This window comes from Pseudophryne corroboree, chromosome 1, assembly GCF_028390025.1.
Source record: "Pseudophryne corroboree isolate aPseCor3 chromosome 1, aPseCor3.hap2, whole genome shotgun sequence".
Taxonomy (NCBI): Eukaryota; Metazoa; Chordata; class Amphibia; order Anura; family Myobatrachidae; genus Pseudophryne; species Pseudophryne corroboree.
This window is the reverse complement of record NC_086444.1, coordinates 102,681,955-102,701,398: the sequence shown is the minus strand read 5'-3', so window position 1 is coordinate 102,701,398 and position 19,444 is coordinate 102,681,955. Positions and strand designations below refer to the sequence as shown.

The following is a 19,444-nucleotide window of genomic DNA, read 5'->3' as shown; positions in this document are numbered from 1 at the left end:
ACGCCCAGTAAGAAGTTCAGAATTCCTAGGAAATGGGATTCCAATTATCCTCTTCCAGCTGGGGATTATTTACAAAGGGAGGTGGCTCCCAAAGTAGATATGCATGTGATTCAATTAGTGGGAAAATCTACATTACCTCTGCCTTCAACATCATTAAATGATGTCACGGATGGGAGAGTAGATGAAATTTTTTTTTTTTTGTCCCTGTCTGGGGCAGTCATAAGACCAGCCATAGCTTCAGCTTGGATGGCACAGGCAGTGGCTGCCCGGGCTGATGCATGGGATTTTTCAATGGCATCTAGAGAGCAAAAATCCCATATAGCACATATAAAACAGGCTGCGATGTTCTTGGAAGAAGCAGCATTAGATATGGGTAATATTGCCTCCAGGGCATCAGCTTCAACAATAGCTGCTCGCAGAGCAGTTTGGCTAAGTACGTGGAAAGCTGATTCAGAATCTAAGAAGGTTTTGGAATCTTTGCCTTTTTCTGGAGATATTCTTTTTGGTAAAGAATTGACAGATATTTTGGAGTCAAAAGCAGACTCCAAGAAGGTAAAGTTTCCTTCCACATACAAATTCAAACCTAAAGTTCAGCTTTTTGGCCCTTTCGGGTCTCAGGAAAAAGCTAAAGGAAAAAGTGATGGCACGCAGCCCCAATACAACAAGTCTGGTAAGACTAAAAAGCATTGGGCTACCAGAGGACCGGTTGGTAAAACAGAAAGTAAGCCATCAGCCAGATGGTGCGGGCCTCCACCTGGGGGATCCCAGGGTGGGGAGGGGGGGGGGGGGGGGGACTTCTTCAGTTTTCACAGATCTGGCAGCAGTCTACAACAGATGCCTGGGTGCAGGAAGCGGTAACTCTAGGTTATGCATTTGCTTTCAAGAAGCACCCTTCTCTAAGGTTTTTTTGTACCAGCCCGTCACGGGTATAGACGAAGGCCAGGGCCTTCGTTTTTTTTTACACAAAAGGCTATCAGCCTCCTATCCACCGCCCTTGGATGGGGGGACAGCCTCGGGCTTCACCCCTGGCCCTTGGGTGGCTGGAGGGGGGGACCCCTTGATTTAAGGGGTCCCCACTCCATCCAGGGTACCCCAGCCAGGGGTTACTAGTTGGGGGGATAATGCCACGGCTGCAGGGACCAATATAAAAGTGTCCCCCGGCTGTGGCATTATCTCTCTGACTAGTGGAGCCCGGTGCTGGTGTTAAAAATGCGGGGGACCTCTACGTCTTTTGTCCCCCGTATTTTTTGCACCAGGACCAGGCACAGAGCCCGGTGCTGGTTGTTAAAATATGGGGGAACCCCTGTCAATTTTCCCCCTGTATTTTTACAACCAGGACTGGCTCAAAGAGCCCGAGGCTGGTTATGCTTAGGAGGGGGGACCCCACGCAATTTTTTTTTACCTTTTTTACACTAAACAGACCCTTTCCCATAGATAACCATGCACAGATCTCACTGATCCGTGCATGATTATCCAAACTCGCCTGGAAAAAGCAGGTCTATTTTTTTGCTGCTTTTTTTAACGATTCGCAAAAAAACCCGCCGCAGTAGAGCATTCAGAAACTAACACCCAAATACGAATGAATAGTAAATTCCCGTGTTGTATGAACAAACAGCCGCGTTTGACCGATGGTCTATTCATTCGTATTTCTGAACTTAGCCGTGAAAACCATTACGAATTGCCCAAACACTGCCGAGATTTGTGCTTAGTAAATTCCCGTGTTGCAACTTCGAAAAAAAAAAACACAAATCGGACAAACTCGGGTTTTTAGTAAATACACCCCATGGTGTCAACATTCGACATGGTGGAGTATGCACAGTTCTACTCAAGGCCTCTGCAGCATCTGATCCTTGCCAAATGGAATGGGTTGCATCAGATGATAAAAACGCAGACTATGGTCCTTACGATGGAAGTAAGAAGGTCATTAGCCTGGTGGCTACAGACATCCCTTCTGGATAAGGGGAGACCCTTTTGGATAACAGATTGGGAACGCATGCCAGTCTCCAGGGCTGGAGAGCAGTGTCAGTAAGGTTTTGTTTCCAGGGGCAATGGACCAAGGAAGAAGGTTGCCTACCAATAAATTTATTGGAACTTCGGGCCATATACATGGCACTGATTCAGGCAAAGGACATCCTTCGGGGAAAACCAGTTCAGATCTGCTCGGACAATGCGATGGCAGTAGCGTACCTCAACCATCAAGTAGGAACTCGCAGCCAAAAAGCTATGAAGGAGTTAAGTCACACACTGGGGGGCAGAACTTTATCATCCAGCATTGTCCGCAGTATTCGTTCTGGGAGTCCTAAACTTGGAAGCGGATTTTCTCAGTCGACATGCTATTCAGGCAAGCGAATGGGCACTACATCCGGAGGTCTTCCAGACCCTAGTCGACAAGTGGGGGTTGCCAGAGATAGATCTCATGACGTATCATCAGAACAACAAGGTTCCCGCATACGGGTCAAGAACAAAGGATCCCAGAGTGATCTTTGTGGATGCCTTGTCGGTTATATGGGAATTTCATCTGGCCTATGTGTTTCCTCCAATCACCTTATTACACAGGGTGGTGAGAATAATAAATCAAATAAAAGGGTGCTGTGATATTAATAGCTCTGGCTTGGCCCAGAAGACATTGGTACACAGATCTGCAGAGAATGTCGATGGAGGCTCCATTCCTGCTCCCTCAACATCCAGATCTACTGACACAGGGTCCTTGTTATCACAGACATCTGGATTGACTGTCTTTGACGGCGTGGCTCTTGAGACCTCTATCCTGAAGTCAAGAGGATTCTCACAACAGGTAATTCAAACAATGCTCAGAGCAAGGAAACCTTCCTCAGCTCGAATGATGGCAAACCTATATTCATTGGTGCAGTGAACGGAAAATGGACCATCGGTCTTTCAAAAATTTCAGGGTCTTAGCATTCCTTCAGGCAGGAATCAATAAAGGTCTGAAGGTGGCTTCCTTGAGAGTGCAAGTGTCAGCATTGACTGTATGGTTCCAAAAGAAAATTGCCAACTTACAGGATGTGCGTACTTTTTTCCAGGGAATGCTGCACATTCAACCCCTTTTGTTCCTCCTACAGTGCCTTGGGACTTAGGTTTACTCCTAAAGGTCCTTCAAGTTGCCCCATTTGAACCACTAAATAAAGTGGATTTTAAATGGTTGACAGCTAAAGTTCTCTTTCTACTGGCCATGGCGACAGCTGGAAGAGTGTCAGATTGTCATGTCGTTCCCCATTTCTGATTTTTTATCCAGATAAAGCAGTTCTCAGAACTAGATCTGGGTATCTTCCTAAGGTGATATCTAAATTCCACCTTAACGAAGAAATTGTAGTCCCGGCCTTCCAGGGGCCAGACCTTTCTCCGGGACATGCATCGCTGGACGTGGTCCGTGCCTTAAGGATCTACATGGATCGTGCCAGTGCCATCAGAAAGACAGATTCTCTCTTAATTCTCTACAGATATTACAAGAGAGGATGGTCTGCTGATAAGCAGACACTGGCAAGGTGGCTTCGGATGATGATTTCAGAAGCATATTCTCAAGTTGATCTCCCTGTTCTGGCTAATGTCTCTGCTCACTCTACTCCCATCTGCTCACTCTACTCTACATCATGGGCAGCACAATGTGGTGCTTTAGCAGAATAGATATGTAAGGCAGCTACATGGTCTTCCATTAACACATTCATTAGACATTATGCCATGGATACCTTTGCCTCTCACGATGCTGAATTCGGGCGAAGGATTCTCCTGTCCAATCAGGAGCCTTCCCACCACTAAATTGCTTTGGGAAATCCCAATGTTATCCTGTGGATAACCTGTGGACCCTGCCAGAGAAATATACGTTATGGTAAGAACTTACCGATGATAACGGTATTTCTCCTAAGTCTACAGGATCCACAGGGATCCCACCCTGATGCACCTGATTTGAGGATCCTTTTACTCACTAACCTCTTCTTTCTTGTGCGGAAGGATGTGCATGTGTGTTCTTCTCGCCTGATTAGGGCTATCTATGATTCTACTGCCTTGAGCTTTGGGAATACAACTGATTTGCCTGAGCCAGGAGATGGGGATATATGGACGGGCCGTTGCATGCTGGGAGGTCAAAAAGCTTTGACCGATTGGTTCAAATCCACTGTCGTTTCATAATATCCCAATGTTATCCTGTGGATCCTGTGGACTTAGGAGAAATACCATTATCAATGGTAAGTTCTTACCATAACGTATATTTTATGGAGAAAGTGTTATGATTGGCTGGACATCACATGACCATGCTGAAGTGTATAAATATCCATTAGGGGATTGTCTGCTCTACAACCTGACAAAGGAAGCATATTCCAAAACGCGTTGGTATTTGAGGACCCTCAGGTTTTGGTTTCCACTGCTGCTTACCATTTGGTAACATATCTACTTTAAACATTTTTTATCTCCCATTTTTTGTTTTCCCGATACGTGAATGGTGAGAGGAATTGTGCTCATGGTTTCTTATGGAGTAGAGTGGAACAAACTTGTTTTCTGAACTGTTTTTATATGTCTTGTAAAAGAAGTTTTATTCGTTGTGGACGTCCATATATGTTAATAAATGTATGAGGAAGAACTTCACAACTGTTTTCTAATCGTTGATACTGGCAAGAAATTACTCTGAACAGAGCTGGATTAAGGCTTTGGGGGGCCGGCAGAGCCGGATTAAGGGGGGTGCCCCGGGGGTCAGTACCCCGGGCCCCCCTGTTTTAAGGGGCCCCCTGGCCGAAGCTCTGCACCGATCTACAGGTTTCCGGGGCAGGAGGGATCCACGCTGTGCATGCGGCTTCCTCCCCCCTCCTCTCGGGCAGCACGGTCGGGGACTGAGTCAAGCAATCTCCAGCCTTCGTTGCTGCCAGGAGAGATGCTGCTGGCGGCAGAGGCTGGAGATTGCTTGACTCAGTCCCCGACCGTGCTGCCCGAGAGGAGGGGGAGGAAGCCGCATGCACAGCCGCACTCCTCCCCCGGCAGCGTGGATCCCTCATACCCTGGCAGCCTGGTGTCTTCTCTTCTCCCCCTGCTGCAGCGCGGCTCCCGTTGCCTGTGACCACGGGAGGTGAGCAGCGGGGTGGAGGGGGGGGACTGTGGGGGCTGGAGGTCCTCTGGGGGGCCCTGCTGTCTTTGGTGCCATGGGCCCCCCGAGGGCTTAATCCATCCCTGGGGGCCGGGGTATTTAAGACAGGAGGGCCCTAAGGTCTAAAATTGCCCAGAAGTACATATCCCTAGTGTCCCTCCTTAATCCAGCTCTGGGTATGGCGACCTCCACTATAGAAAGATCGACGCAGCCCTCTCCAGTCTGGTATAGAATATATATATATATATATCCAGTGGTCAAAGTGGAAATTTTGAAGTGGGGGTATAGAAAAGTCAAGGACGCAAGCGCTCCAGAATAGGGGGCGTGGTCACCCAAAAGGGGGCGTGCCCAGTGTAGTAGAACCCCTTATACTATCTAGTACTGGTGCCCCTTTCACCTTATAGCACACGGTACGAGCTGAAATTCACATTATAGCACACGGTACGAGCCGAAATTCACATTATAGCACACGGTACAAACCAAAATTCACATTATAGCACGCAGAATGAGACGAAATTCACATTATAGCACACGGTACGAGCCTAAATTCACATTCTAGCACACAGTACGAGCCGAAATTCACATTATAGCACACAGAATGAGCCAAAATTCACATTATATCATGCTGAATGAGCCGAAATTCACATTATAGCACGCTGAACGAGCCGAAATTCACATTATAGCACGCTGAATGAGCCGAAATAACACATTATAGCACGCTGAACGAGCCAAAATTCACATTATAGCACGCTGAATGAGCCAAAATTCACATTATAGCACGCTGAATGAGCCAAAATTCACATTATAGCACGCTGAATGAGCCGAAATTCATATTATAGCACACTGAATGAGCCGAAATTCACATTACAGCACGCTGAATGAGCCGAAATTCACATTATAGCACACTGAATGAGCCGAAATTCACATTGTGGCACACTGAATGAGCCGAAATTCACATTATAACACACTGAAAGAGCCGAAATTCACATTATAGTACACTGAATGAGCCGAAATTCACATTATAGTACACTGAATGAGCTGACATTCACATTGAAGCACACTGAATGAGCCGACATTCACATTGTAGCACACTGAATGAGCTGAAATTGTGACAGCAGGGACAGCCAGAGTGACAGCAGGGACAGGGAGAGAGAGAGAGTGACGACAGGGAGAGAGAGTAATGACAGGGAGAGATAGAGTAACGACAGGGAGAGAGAGAGTGACGACAGGGAGAGAGAGAGAGTGACGACAGGGAGAGAGAGAGTGACGACTGGGAGAGAGAGATGCAGCCCCCCCCCCCCCCCCCCCCCTTAATCCGGCTCTGACTCTGAAGGCCTACTTTTGGGGTGACGGCACAACTAAAGATACCTTTTGATAAACATAGGGATCTATTAATCCTAAGGAAAATATTGTGGGTTCTGGTACTTTGATGGTGAGAAAACTAAAGAAACCTTTTGATGAACACATGTCACTAAGTTGAGGTGAGTCCAAGGTTCCAGTGAAGTCTAGTTAAATAGAAGAGGTTGTTCTGTAACGTGTGACAACATCTTTTATTTTTTGGTGGAGAATATAGGGAATACTGACCCTCATTCCGAGTTGTTCGCTCGCTAGCTGCTTTTAGCAGCTTTGCACACGCTAAGCCGCCGCCTACTGGGAGTGAATCTTAGCTTTGCAGAATTGCGAACGAAAGATTCGCATAATTGTGAATAGAAATTTCTTTGCAGTTTCTGAGTAGCTCGGGACTTACTCTGCTACTGCGATCAGTTCAGTCAGTTTCGTTTCTGGTTTGACGTCACAAACACACCCAGCGTTCGCCCAGACACTCCCCCGTTTCTCCAGCCACTCCTGCGTTTTTCCCAGAAACGGCAGCGTTTTTCCGCACACACCCATAAAACGGCCAGTTTCCGCCCAGAAACACCCACTTCCTGTCAATCACACTCCGATCACCAGAACGAAGAAATTTCTTTGTTAAGCCGTGAGTAAAATACCTAACTTTTTGTCAAATTTACTTGGCGCAGACGCACTGCGAACATTGCGCATGCGCAGTTTGCGAGAGATCGCTCCATTGCGAAAACCACTAACGAGCGAACAACTCGGAATGAGGGCAACTGTGCAGAAGAATCAAGAATACTCCTTACAGAGTCTACCTAACAGCGCTTGTGGTCTGCTCTCAAAATAATTTTTATTTGTGCATTGTTGTGGATTGGTGTTCCTTGTGAGTTGCTTGTGTAACCCCTCCCAAATTAGTGGCACTAATGGTAATGGGGTTGTACTACACTGTAGACTATGTGTGCCTCCACCCAAGCGTTATGGATATTATAGGCTTGCTTGGGAAAGCCAAGAAAGGATATATATCAATACACTTTATTTACCACCGCTTGTTTTTTTCGTTTCTTCCAGATCCCTTAATGACGTGTTCGTTCGGAGTTCGGTATTCCTGGTAAGTATTTATTGTTCAGCAATACAGTGCATTTTCACAACAGCAGAATTTACATTTTATTTAAATGTTATACCGTTACCAACACTAACACTCTATAAATATTACTATGTTAATGTATACCAATTCCTATACACTTCCTCCTGCATGCATTACAAAAAAATCAACATAACCAGTTAGGTAGAAAAATTGATAAGGTAATTAGTCTTAGAACTTATTGTATTACCTAGTGTAATACTATCGCTAATCAATTACTCCAGTCTCTGTGTCTCTCTGGGTGTAGTAATTGAGGTAACATGTTGGTGCACAGTTGGGGCCCAGTGTACAGTGATGATAGTTGGGCTACGCTTGGCCAATGATGGGATCCTGTGGATAATACCAATCTAGAATTATATATATATATATATATATATATATATATATATTCTCCTCCTAGGTGTGTCACTCAATTCCACGGCAAGGGGTTTAATCACTTACTACGGTTGCTTCCCCAGAGTTCCACTCTACCTTCCCTATTTTCCTGACAGAGATGAGTTCGATAGGTAGAGGGGAGGTGAGTGGATATTTATCTCGGTAATTTCTCTGTCACTGGAGGGGATATTTATCCTGGTAGAGGGGTATAGTTTCGGTGTATCGGCACTTGTGTAAAAGCGATACCCCTTACCAGCTATGCAACATCTCCAGGTTCACCTAGCTGGGCAGTGCTGCGCTTCCCTATAGCCTCTCATCCATACGCACTTACAGCCCGTTATCAAAGTTCCTCCTCAGTTCCCATCGCTGTGTAGGGAGTATTATTAAGTGAAAACCATGTAAATCACATAAAGCTCCTGAATTTACCTTCCTGGTCCTTGCTGTTCTGGCTGTATTATGGACCTACGTGCGGCTGTTAGTAGGCAGGCTTACTGCTCCCCAAAAGAGTAGTCCCTTTCCTCTTGCTCCTCTGACTGTGCTGCACTATGAATTTGAGGGCTGTAATTATATATAGGATTACTGGCCCCCCCTCAAGAGGATATTCCCTTTGTCTTGCTCCTATTGCAGTGCTGCCCTTTATGTCCCTTATTGGGCAAGTATCAGATAGGGGCGTTTCACACTATAGGCAGCACTATAACAGCAGTGGGCATCGCTCCCCCCGTACCTGCAGCATCATTAGCGGCTCTGGTTACAGCTGTGGTTATTTCTGTCACAACAGCTCATCGCCCGCCTGCCTCCGTTAATCAGTCTCCGGGAGATGGATCAGGTTAGCGGTATCCGCTGCTCCCCCAGCTCGCCTCTCTGGCCTCCTCCTCCGCCAGTCACTCAGCTCCCTTCAGCTGGCCGCATATAGCCTTCCACCCCGTCTCTCTCCGTCTGCCTCACCGCTCCGGCTCTCTTCTTCCCGGGGGGTAACGGTCTCTAACCGACATTATCCTCGTGCGCTGCTTGAAGTCCTCCCCCGCATGCGATCACACTTTTTACAGCATGAGGGGATTCTGGACTAGTCTCTCTATCCCCGCTCGTGCCAATTTACTCATATAATCCCATAGTTCAATACCCATAGGGATATATCGTCCTCCAGCATCCCCCATATATATTATATACTTAAAATAGTTACACTTTTATTACAATATGTATATTATAAACAATTCATATATTTACACCTAGCATACCAGGTATATCTATTCATAGGGTCCTTGCCTATTTAGAAATATCTTCTCTTCACCCCAGTGAGCATAGATAATAGGGTGTTACACTCTCCCCCTGGTGAGTACACTTAGATTTGAAGTGGACATCACCATCTATAAAAGTGCTCTATGGTTTTAACTAACAATGACATGGGATAAAGTATACCCAAAATATGGCCATGACAATACCACGTGAGGATGCAATACCAATGGAACTTCGGTAGGGGTTCCCAACTGCTCATAGGTGAGTATTCTAGGGGGTTTACGAACTCTTTGCGGTCTAGGGGACATAGATACCTGAGTAGGGACATTCCCTATCTCTCCCCCAGCTTCTTCCATTACATATGAATCTTCGTTGTTTCCCCAACTACCATCATCCACAATACCCCCATCATCTCGTCCCCAACTCTGGACGGGTCTCCGCTTCTCAGATACTACATCCATGGGTGGTTCAGGTGCTATCCTGTCATCCATCATCTCCTGATAATAAAATCCCATGGGATAATCCTCCAGCTTTGCATCTTCCTCCTCTCCTACATCATAGATATTCACGGGATTCGGCTTAGTACTTTTATTAGTCTTCTCTCCTTGTGTCCGAGGATTCCCCATTCCCTCCCATCGGATATCTTGTGAGATATAAGCAAGTGCTGTCGATGGTAAGTTACCCTTGGTCCCTGCCCATTGACCGGTATGAGCTGGTAGGCAGGAATATTCGTCAACTGCTTCACTACCATATACAGTTCAGATCTCCATCGATTATGCAGTTTCTGTTTTCTAGGCACTCCTAAAGCCCGAATTAACGCTCGATCCCCTTGCATTAAATGGCGTTCCTTGACGTGACTATCAAATTGTGCCCAGTCTCCTGTGGAGCCGCTATTCCCCATGGTCCTTAAGGAGTCCCAGCATCCACTACGGACTACGAGAAATAGAATTACCGGTGAGTAAATTCTTATTATTGTGCTCCTCCAGGTCCTTCCCAAATACGATGATGTAATCGAGGTATACCAACACTTTACGGTAGCACATGTCACCGACAGTTTTCTCCATAGTTCTCTGAAACGTAGCCGGGGCCCCTCTTATGCCTTGCGGCATTTTCAAGAACTCAAAGATAGGACAGATGAATGCTGTTTTTGCTCTGTCCGCCGCACTCATCGGGATCTGATGATACCCGCAGCGCAGGTCAAGGACAGAGAACCACTGATTTCCCTGGAGGCAATCTAATGCCTCATCCACTTTCGGCACCGTGTACTGATCGGGCATCGTCCTACTGTTCAGGGTCCTGTAGTCTATACACAACCTGATCTCTCCATTTTTCTTACGAGCGACTACAATGGGGAAAGCATATTGACTCTCCGAATCGGCAATTACATTATTTTCCAGAAGATTACGTAGATGCACCCTTACATCGTCGAAATCGGCAGGGGCCAATCTTTGGGATCTCTCCCGGAAGGGAGTGTCATTATTCAATTTGATGTGATGCTACACTCCCGAGGTGGTCCCTAGATCCCAATCGCTCTTAGAAAACACATTCTCCATCACCTTAAGCTGTTCTATTAACCGCTGCCTACTTTTGTCATCAATGTCGCTTCCCTCAAAACAGCTCTCAAGCTTGCTCTGTATCGATATGTCGTCAGAATCATGAATTGCTTCGTCAGCACCCCTCACAACATGACTTCCAATTACAGGATACTCATAGTTACTCCTTTCAGGGGAAGTATTTAGTATGACTTTATTCTCTCTCTCTTGCTTCTCGCACCATCGCATGAGATGGCGGAACATATTGGTGTTAGTTCCCACAATGGCAGCGAGTTGGCCGTTGTCCCCCGGCGAATCTGGACACACCAATGCAACCAGTTGAACAGTTTCATTTGGAGTAATCAGTCCGGGGTCAAAGGTAATTTAAATAATGATATAGCCCAAGTACGGATACTTCTGCTCACTCAATCCCCAAATAGTAAGACCACATAGAGGTTGAATGGGTACATCGGGCAAATGGTTCTTATACCAAGTCTCAAACTAGATGGACACTTGTGATCCACTATCCATCAGTACTGTACCGTCATGTCCATTTATTATGGCCTTCACCAGGGGAGCATGCCCCATTAGCGTCTCAGGGATGGTTGAAGACCATTGTGCACTCCCCATTGCTAGAACATTTATTATTGGGGAGCCTGTGAGGGGGTCACAGCACTCCCGTTGGGGTTTTCCCACTGAGCCCCTCTCCTCTGACCAGAGTCCTGCTGACTTTCCCGTTCTTCCAGCCTCCCACTTGGACATTCAAAGGACCGATGTCCAGGTTGTCTGCAACTATAACAAATAATGTGAGCTCGACTTCCACTTCCATGACTCCTCCCACTCTCCCCACCAGGGGGCCAGTAGGACCTAGATGTAGTATTGGCCTGTAGGGCAATTAACTGATCTATTTTCTTGTTTTGCTCTTCGAGCAATTTGAACAAACGATCTTCAAGAAGTGGAGGAGCCGGAGTAGGTAGTACCACCTTTACCTTCTTGATAGTTTTTTCTCGAGTTTCAATTTGTACCTCCTCTAACCTTACTTCCTTTACTAAGTCAGTTAAGGTAGGTGGGGGACCCGAAGCCATGGTACATCGAAGGCGCTGGGCAACAGAGTGGATAGTCAATGCCCCTTTTAACACTTGCTTCCTACGGCTCTCATTGACACCCTCAGGAGCTATACCACCTTTATCCACAATTTTATAGATCAATCTATCCACCCGGTAGATGTAGTGAGTCAAAGTCTCCCCGGGTTCTTGATACATACGAGTCAGTCGTGCCATTAGGTCCCCCACATCCTCGATAGTGCCAAATGAAAAATCCAGCGCTTCGATATAGTCTTTCAGGGTAGCTGATGCTGTACTTCACCTTGTGGCCTGTATAACCCCCATAGCGGGTCCCCGAAGACTCTCCACTATGCGCTGTTTTTTTATGTGCTCTGGATATTGCCATTCCTCCGAGTGTTGAATAGCTGCTTCTCGCCAGTTGTCGTATGTCTCTTCTCCAGCCGGCACTGGAGTAATTCAGGAAAATATTCTCAAACGACGATATCCACCTTCATAGTGCCATCGTTCTAATTGGCTAACCATCTTGTCTACTGCCGTTTCAACTCCGGTTCCGGTAGCCTCATCTTTGGTCGCAGTGGGTTCCTGCTCGTTACTGGTAGTGCAAAGAAACCCCCCCAGATATTGGGTCCCTGATACCAACGTCCCCCCCAGAGGTAGTCTCTTCATCGCCGCGGTCTCCTCCTTCAGGCCACAGAACCTGTACTTTCTGTCCTATGACCCCTTCCAGTACCATCAAACTTGGGATTAATGTCGAATCCAATGGGTTTCGGTTGCTAATCAATACTGCATAGGTATCACCATACGGCCCTTTCCATCGGTCAACAACGCAGGGCTGGTCGATACCATATAAACTCCCCACCAATTTAAGAATTACTTCATCACTATGGTCTGACAGATTTCTCCTTAATCCGAAACTGCAAAGGGGTTCCACCCCCTTCTCTATACACCATAGATATACCGCAGCAACTGTTACTTCCTCCATGATCCCTATTATACAGTCCTATAACCAAAATAAGCCACTCCCCTAAGGATCTCAGCAGTGCCTCCAATGTAATCCCTCCCAAATTAGTGGCACTAATAGTAATGGGGTTGTACTACACTGTAGACTATGTGTGCCTCCACCCAAGCGTTATGGATATTATAGGCTTGCTTGGGAAAGCCAAGAAAGGATATATATCAATACACTTTACTCAATAATAACTTATTACCTATATTTACCACCGCTTGTTTTTTTCGTTTCTTCCAGATCCCTTAATAACGTGTTCGTTCGGAGTTCGGTAGTCCTGGTAAGTATTTATTGTTCAGCAATACAGTGCATTTTCACAACAGCAGAATTTACATTTTATTTAAATGTTATACCGTTAACAACACTAACACTCTATAAATATTACTATGTTAATGTATACCAATTCCTATACACTTCCTCCTGCATGCATTACAAAAAAATCAACATAACCGGTTAGGTAGAAAAAATTGATAAGGTAATTAGTCTTAAGACTTATTGTATTACCTAGTGTAATACTATCGCTAATCAATTACTCCAGTCTCTGTGTCTCTCTGGGTGTAGTAATTGAGGTAACATGTTGGTGCACAGTTGGGGCCCAGTGTACAGTGATGATAGTTGGGCCACGCTTGGCCAACGATGGGATCCTGTTGATAATACCAATCTAGAATTATATATATATATATATTCTCCTCCTAGGTGTGTCACTCAATTCCACGGCAAGGGGTTTGATCACTTACTACGGTTGCTTCCCCAGAGTTCCACTATACCTTCCCTATTTTCCTGACAGAGATGAGTTCGATAGGTAGAGGGGAGGTGAAAGGTGCGGTGACTCCCTCTCCTGCCACTGAGTGGAAATTTATCTCGGTAATTTCTCTGTCACTGGAGGGGATATTTATCCTGGTAGAGGGGTATAGTTGCGGTCTATCGGCACTTGTGTAAAAGCGATACCCCTTACCAGCAATGCAACATCTCCGGGTTCACCTAGCTGGGCAGTGCTGCGCGTCCCTATAGCCTCTCATCCATACGCACTTACAGCCCGTTATCAAAGTTCCTCCTCAGTTCCCATCGCTGTGTAGGGAGTATTATTAAGTGAAAACCATGTAAATCACATAAAGCTCCTGAATTTACCTTCCTGGTCCTTGCTGTTCTGGCTGTATTATGGACCTACGTGCGGCTGTTAGTAGGCAGGCTTACTGCTCCCCAAAAGAGTAGTCCCTTTCCTCTTGCTCCTCTGACTGTGCTGCACTATGTATTTGAGGGCTGTAATTATATATAGGATTACTGGCCCCCCCTCAAGAGGATATTCCCTTTGTCTTGCTCCTATTGCAGTGCTGCCCTTTATGTCCCTTATTGGGCAAGTATCAGATAGGGGCGTTTCACACTATAGGCAGCACTATAACAGCAGTGGGCATCGCTCCCCCCGTACCTGCAGCATCATTAGCAGATCTGGTTACAGCTGGGGTTATTTCCGTCACAACAGCTCATCGCCCGCCTGCCTCCGTTCATCAGTCTCCGGGAGATGGATCAGGTTAGCGGTATCCGCTGCTCCCCCAGCTCGCCTCTCTGGCCTCCTCCTCCGCCAGTCACTCAGCTCCCTTCAGCTGGCCGCATATAGCCTTCCACCCTGTCTCTCTCCATCTGCCTCACCGCTCCGGCTCTCCTCTTCCCGGGGGGTAACGGTCTCTAACTGACATTATCCTTGTGCGCTGCTTGAAGTCCTCCCCCGCATGCGATCACACTTTTTACAGCATGAGGGGATTCTGGACTAGTCTCTCTATCCCCGCTCGTGCCAATTTACTCATATAATCCCCTAGTTCAATACCCATAGGGATATATCGTCCTCCAGCATCCCCCATATATATTATATACTTAAAATAGTTACACTTTTATTACAATATGTATATTATAAACAATTCATATATTTACACCTAGCATACCAGGTATATCTATTCATAGGGTCCTTGCCTATTTAGAAATATCTTCTCTTCACCCCAGTGAGCATAGATAATAGGGTGTTACACGTGCATATCTTGTAATGTCGTTGCTTGCATGGTTTGGCTCCTAGTAGTGATGTGCGGCGGACACTTTCGTGTTTTGGTTTTGGTTCTTGTTCCATGCTCGGGTTTTGGATCTGGATTGGTTTTACCAAAACCACCCTTTCGTGTTTTGTTTTTGTTTTTGGATATGGATGATTTTTGAAAAATACATAAAAACAGCTAAAATCACAGAATTTGGGCGTAATTTTGATCCTACGGTATTATTAACCTCAGTAACATTCATTTCCAGTCTATCCTGAACACCTCACACCTCACAATATTGTTTTTAGGCCAAAAGGTTGCACCGAGGTGGCTGTATGACTAAGCTAAGCGACACACAGGGGCGGATCCAGAAAAAAATTACAGGGGGGGCACCATAAGTGGTTGGGCTATCAAGGAGGGGTGGAGTTAGAAGTGGAGTAGGTGTGACCAAGTTTCAGTGGGTGTGTCCACTTGTGTGAGGGGTAACAGCAAAGACACAGTCACTATCCATGTGTACAGCAAAGTCTAAAGGGCCCCATACACTAGGACGATAAAACTCGATTTAATCCGATTTTGGGCATTCGGCCTGATATATCGGATGAAATCGGTCATTTTGGAGGCGTTTCCAATCCGATCTGATGCACGTTCCCGTGAGCATCAGATCGGATCCTCCAGATTGAATGTGCTGCACATTCAATCTGGTCCGACCCCGCAGGCGTGGCTGGGATCGGCCTGGATCGCCCAAGATACATCGTATGCAAAAGGACAGCATACGATGTATCTTGGCCGATCCTGCACCCCCCCCTACCAGGAGTCTGGCGGGGTGATCGCCTGCGACATGTCAGAGGGACATGTCATAGTAGTGTGTGGGGCCCTTTACACAGAGGTAGCGTAAATCAAAAAACATAAGGAGTGTCAAGTCCAAAGCAGAGGTCAGGAACACGCAGGCAATAATACAATAAATCAGGGTCTCAAAACATAGTCACATCTCCAAAACCAAGGTCTGGGCAGGCAGTAAACAAGAGTCCCAAAAGTAGCCATGCAACTGTAGAATACCACCCAACAAATGCTCATAATTCTTTAATGTGTGCTCCTGACTAATTATGGATTATACACAGCAAGGTCCTCTACCCAGATTTCATAATTTGCAATAAACAGTAAGCTGTATCAATTGCGACAAAATCATGGTCTATTGCTAGTTACGTTATTTTGAGGTTCAGTTATATTTCTGCTAGAGATGAGCGGGTTCGGTTCCTCGGAATCCGAACCCGCCCGAACTTCAGGTTTTTTTACACGGGGCCGAGCGACTCGGATCTTCCCGCCTTGCTCGGTTAACCCGAGCGCGCCCGAACGTCATCATCCCGCTGTCGGATTCTCGCGAGGCTCGTATTCTATCGCGAGACTCGGATTCTATATAAGGAGCCGCGCGTCGCCGCCATTTTCACACGTGCATTGAGATTGATAGGGAGAGGACGTGGCTGGCGTCCTCTCCGTTTAGACTAGAGTACTAGAGAGAGACACAAATTTTGGGGAGCATATTATTAGGAGGAGTACTACTTGCTGCTGATAGTGTGACCAGTGACCACCAGTTTAATTAATCCGTTCTCTGCCTGAAAAAAAACGATACACAGTGTGACACAGTCACATACCATATCTGTGCTCAGCCCAGTGTGCTGCATCATATGTAATACTGTATATCATTATCTGACTGTGCTGAGTGCTCACTGCTCACACAGCTTAATTGTGGGGGAGACTGGGGAGCAGTTATAGCAGGAGTACATATTTTAAGTACAGTGCACACTTTTGCTGCCAGAGTGCCACTGCCAGTGTGACTGACCAGTGACCACTGACCACCAGTATTGTGATTGTCTGCTGACCACCAGTATATTGTGATTGTCTGCCTGAAAAAGTTAAACACTCGTCGTGTGGTGTTTTTATAAACGCATTCTGCAGACAGTGTCCAGCAGGTCCGTCATTACATAATATATACCTGTCCGGCTGCAGTACTAGTGTGATATATATATATTTTAATTTTATCTCATTATCATCCAGTCTATATTAGCAGCAGACACAGTACGGTAGTCCACGGCTGTAGCTACCTCTGTGTCGGCAGTCGCTCGTCCATCCATAATTGCATACCACCTACCCGTGGTTTTTTTTTTTCTATCTTCTTGATACTAGTAGCTTACTTTAGGAGTCTGCAGTGCTGAGTCTGACAGACAGTGTCCAGCAGGTCCGTCATTACATAATATATACCTGTCCGGCTGCAGTACTAGTGTGATATATATATATATATATTTTAATTTTATCTCATTATCATCCAGTCTATATTAGCAGCAGACACAGTACGGTAGTCCACGGCTGTAGCTACCTCTGTGTCGGCAGTCGCTAGTCCATCCATAATTGTATACCACCTACCCGTGGTTTTTTTTTTCTATCTTCTTGATACTAGTAGCTTACTTTAGGAGTCTGCAGTGCTGACAGACAGTGTCCAGCAGGTCCGTCATTACATAATATATACCTGTCCGGCTGCAGTACTAGTGTGATATATATATATATATTTTAATTTTATCTCATTATCATCCAGTCTATATTAGCAGCAGACACAGTACGGTAGTCCACGGCTGTAGCTACCTCTGTGTCGGCAGTCGCTCGTCCATCCATAATTGTATACCACCTACCCGTGGTATTTTTTGGAAGGGCCATCCTGCGTGACACTGCAGTGCCACTCCTAGATGGGCCAGGTGTTTGTGTCGGCCACTAGGGTCGCTTAGCTTACTCACACAGCTACCTCATTGCGCCTCTTTTTTTCTTTGCGTCATGTGCTGTTTGGGGAGTGTTTTTTGGAAGGGCCATCCTGCGTGACACTGCAGTGCCACTCCTAGATGGGCCAGGTGTTTGTGTCGGCCACTAGGGTCGCTTATCTTACTCACACAGCTACCTCATTGCGCCTCTTTTTTTCTTTGCGTCATGTGCTGTTTGGGGAGTGTTTTTTGGAAGGGCCATCCTGCGTGACACTGCAGTGCCACTCCTAGATGGGCCAGGTGTTTGTGTCGGCCACTAGGGTCGCTTAGCTTACTCACACAGCTACCTCATTGCGCCTCTTTTTTTCTTTGCGTCATGTGCTGTTTGGGGAGTGTTTTTTGGAAGGGCCATCCTGCGTGACACTGCAGTGCCACTCCTAGATGGGCCAGGTGTTTGTGTCGGCCACTAGGGTCGCTTAGCTTAGTCATCCAGCGACCTCGGTGCAAATTTTAGGACTAAAAATAATATTGTGAGGTGTGAGGTGTTCAGAATAGACTGAAAATGAGTGGAAATTATGGTTTTTGAGGTTAATAATACTTTGGGATCAAAATGACCCCCAAATTCTATGATTTAAGCTGTTTTTTAGTGTTTTTTGAAAAAAACACCCGAATCCAAAACACACCCGAATCCGACAAAAAAAATTCGGTGAGGTTTTGCCAAAACGCGGTCGAACCCAAAACACGGCCGCGGAACCGAACCCAAAACCAAAACACAAAACCCGAAAAATTTCAAGTGCACATCTCTAATTTCTGCCCACAAAGATAAATACGAGTTTCATTCAGTGAACCCGAGAAGGAGCTTATGTAGTCACCCAGTAAAACACCGCGACACTCACCAGACACTAGTGATGAGCGGGTTCGGTTTCTCGGAAACCGAACCCCCCCGAACTTCACGCTTTTTACACGGGTCCGAGGCAGACTCGGATCTTCCCGCCTTGCTCGGCTAACCCGAGCGCGCCCGAACGTCATCATCCCGCTGTCGGATTCTCGCGAGGCTCGTATTCTATCGCGAGACTCGGATTCTATATAAGGAGCCGCGCGTCGCCGCCATTTTCACACGTGCATTGAGATTGATAGGGAGAGGACGTGGCTGGCGTCCTCTCCGTTTAGATAGAGAGTGAGACACTTGATTTACTGGAGCATTAGGAGTACTCAGAGAGTGCAGAGTTTTGCTGATAGTTATACTAGTGACCACCAGTTTTATTTATTATTTAATATAATCCGTTCTCTGCCTGAAAAAAAACGATACACAGTCACATACCATATCTGTGCTCAGCCTAAGTGTGCTGCATAATAATATCATCTATGTATATCTGACTGTGCTGAGTAGTGCTCACTGCTCACACAGCTTAATTGTGGGGGAGACTGGGGAGCAGTTATAGCAGGAGTACATATTTAACAGTGCACACTTTTGCTGCCAGAGTGCCAGTGTGACTGACCAGCAGTGACCACCAGTATATTGTCTGCCTGAAAAAGTTAAACACTCGTGTGGTGTTTTGTTTTTTTATTCTATAAACGCATTCTGCTGACAGTGTCCAGCAGGTCCGTCATTCATTATATTTCTATCTTCTTCATACTAGTAGTTTAGGAGTCTGCAGTGCTGACAGTGTCCAGCAGGTCCGTCATTATATAATATATACCTGTCCTGCAGTAGTGATATATATATATTTTTTATATCATTATCATCCAGTCTATACTAGCAGACGCAGTACGGTAGTCCACGGCTGTAGCTACCTCTGTGTCGGCAGTCGCTCGTCCATAATTGTATACCTACCTGTGGTGGTTTTTTTTTTCCTATCTTCTTCATACTAGTAGTTTTGGAGTCTGCAGTGCTGACAGTGTCCAGCAGG

General features: G+C 46.1%; 1 long non-coding RNA gene across 2 annotated transcripts in view; it reads right to left on the bottom strand.

Annotated features, from left to right (window-relative positions):
• LOC134956195 (uncharacterized) overlaps positions 1-14,400 on the bottom strand; it is a 32,537-nt gene extending 18,137 nt beyond the window's left edge. The window contains exon 1 of one of the 2 annotated variants that reach the window (XR_010186443.1): positions 14,199-14,400. This is a non-coding gene — a long non-coding RNA (uncharacterized LOC134956195). Of the gene's footprint in view, positions 1-8,661; positions 8,873-14,198 lie in introns of those variants that run through there. The other variant, XR_010186117.1, reaches the window with a different exon arrangement.
• Positions 14,401-19,444: the final 5,044 nt, after the last annotated feature.